This window comes from Chinchilla lanigera, unplaced genomic scaffold, assembly GCF_000276665.1.
Source record: "Chinchilla lanigera isolate Chin_1 unplaced genomic scaffold, ChiLan1.0 scaffold00189, whole genome shotgun sequence".
Lineage (NCBI taxonomy): Eukaryota > Metazoa > Chordata > Mammalia > Rodentia > Chinchillidae > Chinchilla > Chinchilla lanigera.
Window position 1 is genome coordinate 740,455 of NW_004955590.1, and position 12,700 is coordinate 753,154.

At 47.0% G+C, this 12,700-nt stretch overlaps 1 long non-coding RNA gene across 3 annotated transcripts in view; it reads right to left on the bottom strand.

The window, feature by feature from the left end:
* LOC102027250 overlaps window positions 1-11,578 on the bottom strand; it is a 20,617-nt gene extending 9,039 nt beyond the window's left edge. The window contains exons 1-3 of one of the 3 annotated variants that reach the window (XR_265125.2): window positions 10,964-11,578; window positions 10,583-10,825; window positions 5,213-5,608 (exon numbers count right to left, since the gene is read on the bottom strand). This is a non-coding gene — a long non-coding RNA (uncharacterized LOC102027250). Of the gene's footprint in view, window positions 1-5,212; window positions 5,609-10,312; window positions 10,401-10,582; window positions 10,826-10,963 lie in introns of those variants that run through there. The other 2 variants (XR_001232536.1, XR_265126.2) reach the window with 2 other exon arrangements.
* Between the last annotated feature and the right edge of the window lie 1,122 nt (window positions 11,579-12,700).

The following is a 12,700-nucleotide window of genomic DNA, read 5'->3' on the forward strand; positions in this document are numbered from 1 at the left end:
GAATTTGAAGCAATACTCCTGCCTCAGCCTCCCAAGTGCAGGGACAACAGATATGCACCAGCCTTGCTCCTGTTTAATGTGGGCCAACAGGAAAGCTGGTCACTTAGCTTATGGTGGTCACTCCTGGAACCAGGCTGAGGGTGGCTGTATCTCATTATGTGCCTCACTATTCCCCTGGCAGGAAAGAAGGCAGGAGGCACCAGCACCAGCAGTTAAATGTTCCCACCTGGAAATGACACACACCACTCTGTGTTCATTGCATTGGTACAAGTGAGGCTGACATCCATGCCTCACTTGAGAACATGCAAACTTCCCATGGGCCTGGGAGGAGGGAGGCACTGTGGGGTGACTCACAACCTTGTCTGATCAGTAGGAACCAAAAGCCTGAGAGCCAGAGGAGCTGATGGTGTAAAACCCAGGCCAAGGGCTGAAAAGGAAGGGCAAACTTCTCCTCTCTGCCTTTTGCTCTCTTTAGGCCTCGGATGATTGGATGAGACCCACCCACACTGGGAAGGGCAACCCATGTCCCTCAGTCCACTGATTCAAGTGCTAATCTTATCCAGACACACCCAGAAATAATATTTAATCCGGGCATCCTGTGCTGCAGTCAAATTGAAACCCAGAATGAGCCATCGAAGTAGCAAAGCCTTGAACAGAATCAAGATCATTGGACTTCCAGGAAGGAGTATTTGCATTGCACCAGGTCCTGGCCCACCTGTGCTTCTTATGTAGTTTAGGAAGGGGCTGGGGTGTAGCTCAGGGGTACAGTGACTACCTGCCTGTCAGGCATGAGGCCCTGGGTCCTATCTCTAGTACTGAAAATAAATTCATATTACAAGAATCTTTTTTTTGTTGTCATTTTCAAGAGAGTGTCCTGCTATGTAGTTCAGGGTAGCATGAACTCACTGTGTTGTCCAGGATATCCCCCTGCCTTAGCCTCCTGAGTGCTACAGGCATGCACACCTTGCCCATCTATTACACTAGCAAAATCTTGAAGGGAGAAAAACATATATAAAGCAGTGGACCATTGACACCAGTGTGAAATGAAAACACGCACGAGAGATAGGGGCATTTTCCCCCAAGAAATTATTTGAGAAATCAGAATCATTTCTATCTTCTGTCTATATTTTGGGATAGTAGAAGGGGGGTGGGGTGATCGGAAGAGGCCAGGAGCAAGGTCAGCAATTGCCTTCTCAGACCTTGACAGGGTGGATGTAAAGTAGTTCTACATAAGTAAGAATAAAAGGGTAGTTAAGGAAGAGTTAAAATAACTTTACAAATAACTCTTAAATAGTATACAATAATTACAAAGACACGGTATGATAAAAAAAATAGTGAATGCTGAAAAAATGTATGGCTGGGTGTAGTGGCATGCACCTGTAATCCCTGCACACAGGAGGCTGAGGCAGGAGAGTTACAGTGACTTCAAGGCCAGCCTAAATTACATAGCAAGAACTTGTCCCCCTCCAATTTTTTTTTTTATCACAGTAAAAGACACATTGCTGTCAGCCCCTCTCAAAATCCTTCCCCTCACTTCACTTTGTCCTTGACACTTTCTGAAGCAGTTCTAGAAGTCCTCTTTTGTGAGTCTTTACTTGTGCTATTGTGGCTGCCTTGGTGTCCTGAATCGATTCAGAACATGTATGTTTCATGGCCCTTTTGACTTTGGGGGAGAGCCAGGTGTCTCACGGTGCCAGATCTAATGAATGAGGGAGAGGAGGACACACTGCGCTGTGTTTTGAGCCTGCCTTTCTGCTGGATGGCAGTCGGCAACAGCATTCACCATTTTTTGGACCATACCTCGTGAAGCCATTCACGAAAGAGGATTTCCAGAACTGCTTTGGAAGGTGACAACCACGATGGGATGAGTGTGACGGGAGCGAGAGGGCGGATTTCAAGGAAAATTAGCAGCAATGTGTTTTTTATTGCAACGAACTTTTAAAATTTAAATCTTCACCCTATAGGGGCTGGGGATTTAGCTCAGCGGCAAAAGCACCTGCCTGGCAAGCGCAAGGTCGTGAGTTCGATTCCTGGTACCGGAGAAAACCCCCCCCCAAAAAAAATAAATCTTCACCCTATAGTTCCACCACACCTCATATACCATAGGCTTTATGTGGACTATTTTATTGAACCACATAAAGAACCTGCATGATGAATGTTACTAACTTACTGAGTTTTGGAGACAGAGCCTCATATATAGTCCAGGCTGGCCTTGAGCTCACTGTGTAGCCCAGGCTGGCCTTGAAGTTGTGGTGATCTTCCTGCTCAGCCTCCCGAGTGCTGGGATTACAGTATATGCTGCTACACCTGGCTCTTTATTTATTTTAAAATTTTTCTTTTTTGTAGTGCCGGGGACAATCGAGGGCCTCATGTGTGCTAAACAAGTGCTTTCCTAGGTGGAGCTGCATCCTCAATGCTGTTTATTTTTCTTTTGAAAACAAGCTCTTGCTAAGTTGCCCAGGCTGGCCTGGAACTTGCAGTCCTTCTTCCTCAGCCTCCCAGGTAGCTGAGGTGATAGGCGTGCACCACTGTGCCTGCCTTAATTTTAAAATTTATTTTATATTATTTACTTTTTTGGTGCTGGGAGTTGAAACTAGTGCCTTGTGCATGCAAAGCATATACTCTACCAATGAGCTGCACCCTCAGCCCTTACTGTTTTATTTATTTTCTACATTTTCATTATTATTTTTAAAGACAGGGTCTCACTATGTTGTTCAGGCGGGCCTTGAACTCACTATGTAACTCAAGCTGGCTTTGCAGCTGAACTTGCAGGGATCCTCTTGTCTCAGCTTCCCGAGCACTGGGATCAAAGTCATGCACCACCAGCAGGACACCCTCACCTCCTCACCTCAGCGCCTCTCAGCGCAGTCCTTGTCCTCACCCTGAGCTTCTAGATCACACGCCGAGGCTGAAGGCCTGGCCAAAGGAGGCTTGCATGGCTCTCTGCTCTCTAGCCCTGCGAGGCCCTTCCTGCCCCCGTCCCAGGGCTGTCAGCAGGCACCAAGCTTTGCTCAGAGATTCTGCACCCCACCACTATGAATAATGCAGGCGGAGGGCCTATCTCCAAGGGGCTGTGAGTGCTGTGTGAGCATTATCTAATTAGCCCTGCACATCCGGGGAGGTAAGCGGGAGCTCTGCGCCGCTGAGGGACGGAGGTATCCTGGGGGCTCTCCATTGGGCAAATAGCATAGCACTTAGCTGGAGGTGGGAGGTGGGAGACGCTGCGAGCAGAGACAAGACAGCTGTACCAGCGACTGGTGACGATGTCTGGCATAGCAAGAATGGATGCGCATAGGTCATCATCACCATGTGATGCACTTCTGAAGTCAGTTCAAGAGTGGCAGGGGCTGAGATGAGCCACAAGGCCAGCTACGTCCAGTCAGTGTGTAGGGTGGAGTGAGACTGGAATGTACTAGCTCTGTATGTTCAGGCGAGGGCTTTTTGAGCATCCATTTTCTCAATTATAAAAACAGTAAAAAGCATCACACCCGTAATCCCAGCACTTTGGAGACTGAGGTAGGAGGATCACTGCCAGTGCAAGCCCAGCCTGGGCTCCACAGAGAGTTTAAGGCCAGCCTGAACAACAGCGAGAGCCTGTCTCCACAAAAATGGCGAGCATGTTGCAGGGCAGTTCCTGTCTGTGGCCGGGATGTGGGAGCCCAGGGGAAAAGCCTATGAGCTGAGTTCCAGCCCAGCTGCCTCTCTGTGGGGCTGTTTCCTACTGAGGGACTGTGGTGGTCTCCCTGCCTGAGCTGGTCAGGGTTCCTCCCAAGAGATCCCTGCTCCATTTCCCAAGCAGGAAGGGAACTGACCTTCCTGGTTAATCCTTTTCCTTTCCCTGGTGTACAGGTTTGGCGAGTGCCTCAAGCGGTTTCCATACCAAAGGACCAGGTCAGAAGGGGACTAATCTGGGAATGTCTGATCCTCGGTTAGTGGCTGTGACCCTTCCTCTTGGAGGATTTAATTCTTGCACCTCTGTCCCCGTTCACATCCTGTGGCTGCTCAGGTGGGCGTGTGGGCAGGCAGCTGTCACTCAAAACATATATCGAGGGCTGTTATGCATTGAGTGTCTGTGGTCCCCCATTCTTGTTGAAGGCCTGACCTCCAAAGTGATGATATTTAGAGATGGGCCTTTGGGGGTGATTAGGCTGAGCTGAGGTCAAGAAGGTGGGGTCCTCATGATGGAATACTATGTCCCTTTTTAAGGAGACACCAGGGAGCTCATTGTGTTACATGTGGACACAGTGAGAAGGTGACCTTTCGCAAGCCAGGAAGAGAGCCTGCACCAGAAGCTGACTCTGCCCTGCTTGATCTTGGGCTTGCTATGCTGAACTGTAAGAAGATGCATTTCTATTGTTTTAGCCACCTGGTCTGGTTCTGGCTGAATATCCCTGTTCCAAAAACCCCAAATCTGAAACGTTCCCAAATCTGAAAGTTTTTAAGCACCAACATGATGCCACAAGGGCACAGTTCCACACCACGACACTTGGTTTGGTGCGCTAACATGTGAAAAATGCCATATAGAGTCACATGCAGACTAGGGTACAAGGTGTACGTGCAACATAAATGAATTCTTTGTTTCTATTTGGGTGCCCTTTCCCAAGTGTTTCATTATGTATAGACAGATATTCTAAAATATGAAAAAAATCTAAAACCTTAAACAAGCTTGTAAGCCTTTTGAAGTTTACACATAAGTCAGGTTTCTTTTGTCCCTTTGTGCATGTGAAGCAAGTGTTCTAGCACCGAGCCACACCCCAGTCCCTCAAGCACTCTGGCCAAGGTGCACTGAACCTGAATTTTGTTCTGGAAGCCCAAGCAGGCATAACAAAGTCCTAACCCTGGTGGCTCAGAAAGTGATCTTATTTGGAAATAGGTTTTGTTGCAGATGTAATTCGTGAAAATGAGGTCGATCTGAGTTGGGTGGGCTCCTAATCCAATGGGGCTGCTACCTTGTAAGAGAAGAGAGAGGGAGAGAGGGACCGTGGGAGGCTCCGGAGAGCAGACCATGTGGCGACAGGCAGGGGCCAGAGTGAGACACCTGCCAGCCAGAGGTCCTAAGTACCACTGGCAACACCAGAGCTTGGGAGACACGCGCTATGGGTGGAGCGCAGCGGGAGAGTGCTTGCCTAGCGTGTGCCAGGCCCTGGGTTTGATCCCCAGCACAGGAAAAGAAAACAAAAACAAACAAACGAAAACCCTGTAACAGATTCTACCCGAGAGGCTTCGGAGAGCAGAGCCCTGCCATACCTTGATTTTCTAAGTCTCGTCCTCAGAATTGCACAAGGCCAGGCTCCTGTTGTTTTAAGGTGCCCGCTTTGGGGACTGTGCTACAGCAGCCCTGGGAAACTAATGCTCTTGGGTCTCCAGGTTCTTGATGGTGCTTTCTGGTAGCGGCACACACACCACTGAGGAGAACGCCAGCAGGGCCCAGGAAGCCTCGGCGCTCTTTGTTTCTCTGCTTGGGGGAAATCTCTGCACTTGAGCTCTGAAGTTCTCCCACTGAGGCCAGGCCTGCTGCTGCCAAGTTCTCACACAGACATGTCCAGAGATACAGAAGAGCTCAGAAACCCGGAGGCTTGGTGGGCAGTGGGAAAGCAAAGCCGTCTTCCTGTTTAGGAAAAGGACAAGCGCTTCTGTATCAAAAATCACAAGTCCTGGTTTCTCCTCGTGAATCATCAGGTGATATTTTTATTAGAGGACCCCTGAAGTCATCATAGGTTAATCCTATAATTTATCAGGGGAAACCGGCAGGTTTAATGTGCGTTGGTCAAAATCTCCACATATTATGACCTGGGAAGTGCTGGCCCTGGAACATCTTTGCTGTTCTGGTCCGTCACCCCCTGGCTCCAGAGGGTAGACATCAGAGATCCACTGGTGCCACCTACCCCCTCCAGTAATTCCTGATCCCACGGCCTAAGATTGGTAACTCTGAGGCGTATAAACTTTAGCTTCTGTTAGTCATATGTATGAACAAGCCCAGTGAAGTATATCATGTTACCCAAGCCAGTTGTACCCTGTTATTTAAACTAGTAATTAAGAGTCTTAAGGTTGGCTTTTCTGCAGCCGCCTAACCACCAGCGTCCTCTTCCTGGTTCTGGGTGGAGAAGAGGCACAGTGGGGGAAGTTGGCTCCAGACACCTGGCACTATCTGAGGTTAGATCGTCTTTCAGAATAAGCAGTCACCTCCATAACCCGGAGCCCAGAGTCAACCTCTGGAAGGTCGATTGGAAGCAGTGCCTGAGGCTGTGCCTTTGGGAATGCCCTCCCCGCTTGCCGGCTGGCGTGCTTTGGAGGCTGGGAGGGGCTGTGGCACTGGCCCAGGAAATGAAGGTTTTTTTCTTCGTGTCAGTTAGGATGCCCCATTGCCTCAAAGCAACCAGAGTTTTCTGCCTGTCCATGTAAGAGTGAGTGCAATTTAGGTGGGAAAGATACAGAAATTGGTGGGGGTGTAACTCATTTTCAATCTGGGCCACAAAATAAAAATGAATGGTCCTAAAGATACGACTTCTGCTTATTCAAAGTGTTCTCAGAGGGCTCTGGGTGTGTAGCTCAGGGGCAGAGCCCTTACCTAACATGTGAGGTCCTGTGGTCCATTCCCCAGCACCAAAGAACCCAGAAAGTTCTCAGGGTCTGTGGATACCCATGTCAACCCGTAGCCGGCACCTATGTTCACAACCGAAAACCGAAGATAAAGATTTTCTTCAAAACAGGGAGCCTGCTAGGGTTTTGCTGGTGTTAGGTGGAAGCTTAGGCAGGGCTGGCCCTTGGAAAACTCAGAGGAAGTTGATCAACGTGGTGAGTAGCACCATGTGGCTGCAGTGGGGAAGGCCCTGCGGCGGGGCACAAACGAAGAACCTTTCTAAGGGCAAGGGAAGAAACGGACTTTTGTGATTATTTTAGTCCTGTTTCTATTGTTAGAAAAGCTAACGGAGACAGGGTAATGTATAAAGAATATAAGTTAGTGCCTAGCATGTGTGAGGCCCTGGGTTCAATCAGCAGGGGAAAAAAAAAAAAAAAAAAGAGAAAATGTACTTAGTTTCACAGTTCAGGAGGCTGGGAACAGGAGCAAACTGCTAACTTGACTCTCTCTTGCTCTTCCTATAAAGCCCCTAATGCCACCATGAGACCCTATTTCATGACCTTATCCAAGGCTAATCACCTCCCGAAGCCCCCACCTCCAAACACCATCAGCAGATGAATTTGAGGATTAAATATCTAGCATGTGGACTTTTGGGGGGAACACATTCAAGCCATGGCAGTGGTGTGCCCGTTTGCACAGAGACTGTTCCAATTTTTTTTTTTTCCGGTACCAGGAATCAAACTCACGACCTTGCGCTTGCCAGGCAGGCACTGTGCCGCTGAGCTAGATCCCCAGCCTCTCTACCGATATTTTTGTAGTGCATCTTTACTGTTTCCATGTAAAGCTGCCAGGAAAGCCTAGGCTGGGAATTGAATCCAAGCCAGCTGACTTCCAGAACCCAGGACCTGTGCTACTCCCCCCATGCCAATTAGATGGTTATAACTGGTTCAAAGAAACCTCAGAAGAGGGAGAGATTGATCCCAGCAGAGAAAGTCAAGTGAGACTATGGGCTGATGCTTCAAGGATAGTAAGATGAGGGGCGCATTCTCAGCCAAGAGGAAGCAGCCCTAGCAAAAACTCCACAGAGGCCAGCATGGGTGGGGCGCAGAGAATGGCGGGAAGCTGGTGTGGCCCTTCTGAAAATGAGGGGCGAGGACAAGCCCGACAGGGCTCATGTTGTCAAAGACCTTGAATGCCACCCAAAGGGACTTGGGTTTACTTTGTTTAGTGGGGGTAGCGATTAGAAGGTTTCTGAATCGGAGAAGCGTGTAACTAGAACTTTCTCTGGGAAGATGATTCTGATAAGCAATCAGAATTGATCAGTCAGAATTGATCAAGGTCGTGGGTGAGCTGGGAAGCAGGGTGTAGGATGGGGATGACTGAGACCTGGACAAACCAGTTAAGGGGCAGATGCAGTGGGAAAGTGTGACTACTAAGGGTGGAATCAGCAGTGGGAGTGACTTAAAGGGACAGACTCTGTTAGGAGGTTGATGCCACAGGACTGGGCTGATTGGGAGGCTGGGCCTGGGCTACTTCCTTGGTTTGTTGTGTGGTTTTTAATTGATATATAATAATTATGGGCTTGGTTTAACACTCTGCTACTGCGCTTTGAAATTCTTGATCATTGTTAAGCAAGCCTCCTCCCCTCCAGATTTTCATTTTGCTGTGGGTTCCATAAATTATGTAGCTGGTCCTGGACTAGAGTTTTAGAGCTAGACCCTGGGTGTCCAACGTTTTGGCTTGCGTGGGCCACACCGAGTGAAGAGGAATTGGCTTGTATAAAACATAATGTGTGTACATAACAGAACTTCCTTTAAAAACATTTTTCACTGTAATAGTAAAAAAGGAGGGGAACATAAACATATAACTAGTGGGATATTTGACCTTGCTTTTGTGAAACTACTGCATCAATGTCTGGTTTAATCACAGAAATTGGTTGCCAAAGTTTAATAATTAAATAAAGAAAGTTAATGTCTGTTTAATAACAATAAATGCCTTAGAGCATTCTACTTTTCCTTCCCCTACCTCCTCCCTCATTCCCCTCTTCGCTTCCTCCCTCCCTCCCTCCCTTCCTTCCTTCCTTCCTTCCTTCCTTCCTTCCTTCCTTCCTTCCTTCCTTCTTCTTTCACCAGCATTAGAGGGATGGGTCACCATGTCTGGCTGTAGTTTCTCTTTCTATGCATGATCTCAATTAATCCTCATAAGAACCTTGGACTTTGGTGTTATTTCTTAGTGTTCCTAAGGTATGAGGCCACTTAGTGAGTGCTCCTTGTAGATAGATTTCTTGTCACCAGGCTGACATCAAAATGGCACCACAGTTCGGAAGCGAACCTTGCTGGTGGACATTAAGTTGCCTCAATATGTCAAGAGTGTGACTGAGGAGTACTTTTTTTTAATCAAACATTTGTCTTGATCGCAAGATGCAGGGGTAGGCACTGCTCAGTGCTTATTAAACAAATGGATCTGTTTTCTTGATATGCTAAAGGAGACACATACTTTGGAAATACTTCAACCATCAGAGGAATGCACAAGGTACATAAAAAAGTCCCAGTTCATCTTCCCTCTACTCCAAGATAATCACTTAGCTCATTTTGAAGTGGGAAGAGGGTGCTCTGCCTCTTGTACTGGAGGATTTTAGGTAATTTAGGAAGTGTACTGAATGTAACAAAAATACATTCCCATGCAAATGTAATTGAATGTAGTATAGCACAAAGTGTGCTTGACTAAGATTTCAGTGAGTAACTAGACTTCGCCACTAACACACTAGTGTCTCAAGGTTTTCCACTTAAGTCCCAGCCTGAGCTCTTTCGGATGGAGTGGAATTGCCATGTGGGCTAGGAGACCTACTCTGGCCCATTCCCATGCCACCTTCAAGGTGTCTGATCGCAGCCACTTTTGGCTTTGGTTTTGACATTTTCCTGTCTCTAGGATCTTGGTATTTGTGCTATAAGCCTTCCTGACTTCACCATATGACTATTAGGCTGTCCTTCTCCCTGGCTCAACCTCACAGCTTTTCCACAGGAAGTCCATATGAGTAACAAATACTTTTTCTTTCTTTCTTTTTTTTTGGTACAGGGAAATCAAACTCATGACCTCACACTTGTCAGGCAGGCGCTGAACCACTGAGCTATATCCCCAGACCAACAAATACTCTTCAATCAGATATGGTTTGTATTAGTAGTGATCCTGAATTGAGCACTCACATTGTGCTAAGTACTTCAGATGAATACCAAATTGCTTCCTCACAACATGCTCATAGGATAGGGCTTAAAATATCATAGGGCTGACAGTATAGCCAGTAGGGTGCTTGCCTAGCATGCATGAGGCCCTGGGTTCAACCTGGAGGGGGTGAGGGGCAGAGAAGGGAAGTAAATTCTGTTTTGATCTGTAGACACAGTCAACTGCTTTATATAGCCATTGTATAAACATGGTAAATGCTGAAGAATATTTTGGCCTCAGAATGTGACTGTCAGTTTATGAGTGGAATATTTCAGCTTCAAAGCTCCAGATCTCTTTCTGATTCCAAAATATGCAAGTGTACAAGATTTCATTCCAAACAAGTAATAAAATTAAAATAGTTTATCTACAATAAAATCTGGGAATATGAAACAACATCTATCTTCCTGAGTTCATTTATTAAGACAAACTCCTTCAATACACCTTTTTTTTTTTTTTTTTGAGACAGGGTTTTGGTATGTCGTTCAGACTACTTGAACTCACTGTGTAACCAGGGCTGGCCTCAAACTCATGATGATACTCCTGCCTCAGCCTCTGGAGTGCTGGGATTATAGGGATGTACTGCTATGCCTGGCAAATTTACCTTTAATTGTGAAAAAGAATTAGAAGCCATATATCAGGTGGTTCTCAGTTTCAACAACATCTCATAGTGATTTAAACCATACATGCAATACAATGACTTAGGTCTACTGAAAAACTCAGATCTGGGCCAGGCTTCCCTTAGCTCAGCACTGTCACCAAAGAGCCTGTTCATTTCATTCTCACCTCTCTGCCTCCTGTGGTTCTGCTTCATCCCACGGCTAGCTCATCTCAGAGTCACAAGGTGGCTGCCCGTGACTCCTGGCTTTCCTCTTCCTTTTGATGACAGAGTCACTCAGAGAACTAGGAAACTTCCTTCCTAGAAATCCCCAGTGATGTCTCCTTGAAGCTCATTGGCCTGCACCAATCTCTGTGACCAGGGGCGAGCATCAGGTGCTTCCCTTGTGGAGGTGATCTGCAATGGCCAAGCTGGAAAGGCAAGAGAGGGGAAATGTCACTGGTCATGGTCAAATGTCACAACGTCTGGCTGCAGTGGCTTCCAGGAATAAACGTTTGCAAACCCTTATGGATCATCTGTTCCTCACAGACTTCCCAGAAACAACATACCTGGGGGTGGAGGGTAGAGGGCAGCAAGAGGGGATGGCCAGAAAGAGAACAGTAATCCAACTGCAGGTACAGGTTGCTGGGATTGAGCAGTAGTTCTCCAACCAACCTAAAGTGTCCTTGGGTGGGAAGTGGAAAATCCTGTCCAAACAACGCTTGCCAAGTCATCCTTGTCCTAGAGCCTCCTCCTTCCTCAGATGTGCAAGGCTCACTCCTCCAAGCCTGTCTGAGGTTCTCAGACCCAAGGTAATTTTCCTTATGTTTTTCTGAAGCTCTAGTCATGGGCTCCAGCTGCCCTGTACAGTGAGGGGTGACACCGCTCTTGAGATCATCATGGTACATGCTTGGCCAACAGTGGGGCACTGGCCCCCTGTCACCTGTGAGCAGCTTCTTATGTGTTCACAGCTCTATGCCAACAGACCCCAATTCCAGGGAGGCCACGGCTGTCTTGTCCTTTAGTGATTCATTCAACTTCACTCGCTCACTTACTTGTTCACAATGTAAGTATTTAATGGGTGCTTTCCTTCCATGTGCCAGGCATTATTTTATGCACTGAGATGACAGAGTCAAGCAAAATTTTCCAAGTTTCCTAGCTTTCATAGTAGTAGAGAAGAAAAGAAATAAAAAACTTATACTATAAAGTTAGGAAACGATAACTGCTACGGCAAGCAGAAACACCAAAATGACACCAAAATTTGGAGGCAGATTTATTTACATCAAAGGGCACTGACTGGGATCATTCCTGGAATATCAGGCCCTGATCTGTGGTGGTCTGGGGCTTAGATGGGATAAGCAAGCAGGAAGTACAGAGGCAGAAAGGCTCGTCAATTGGGGATTGGTTTATACAATGTGCATCATAGTGACCAACTATGCATCACAGTGACCAGCTGTTTCTAAGAGACAGGAGCAACCAGAACTGGAACTGGAACTATTCCCTGGGCAACCGAGAAACTGAAGTATAGCCTGGGGGGCATTTTCTGTGACACTATGGGGAAAAGTAAAGCAGAGCCAGGGGCAGAGCTGTGCTGGTGGTGGAGTTGTTACTTGTGATAAGGTGGGAAGGGGAGTCCTCGCTGAGAAAGAGCCAATCAGGGGCCTCACAGAGTTCAGGGCACGGAGGAATCCCCGGATGATTGATTAATTAGCTGACAGATCTGATGGACCCACAGTTGGGTCTCTCTTGGCCCTTTCTCATTAGTGGGTCTGTTCCATTCAGCCCAGGCTGAGCACAAGCTCTGAAATCTCAAGAGGGATGAAAGAAAGCCATTCCACCTTAAAATTGAAAGGATAAACAATAAAGGAGCAAGTGTATAAATACTAGTTTGCCTTTGAATTCTTTGCACATTGACACGTAGCTTCTTGGAGATGTGGTTTTGAGGATTCACCTGCCTGTTGGCAAATGAGTGTATCCCCCCATTACCCCAAACCAGACCGGCTACCTTCCCCTCCTTAGTGGCTGGTGAGTGAAGACCACAGGGCATGAAAACACCAGTTTGACCCAAACAGTTGTTGACCTACATGTTTATGATTAAGATTAAGACTAGAACAAGTTGTCACTGAAAATAAGTGCTTTGTGTATTTTGAAGATAAGTATTTTTTTTATTGCTAATTAGGGTTGGGCTTGTATGCATTTGTCATGTTGGTATGTCAGCTCTGCTTGTCCTTTCCAACCCAACTGCCTTAATTAATCTTTCTCCATCCACTCCCTTGTTACAGTCTGGCTGTAACTCAGACTGCTAG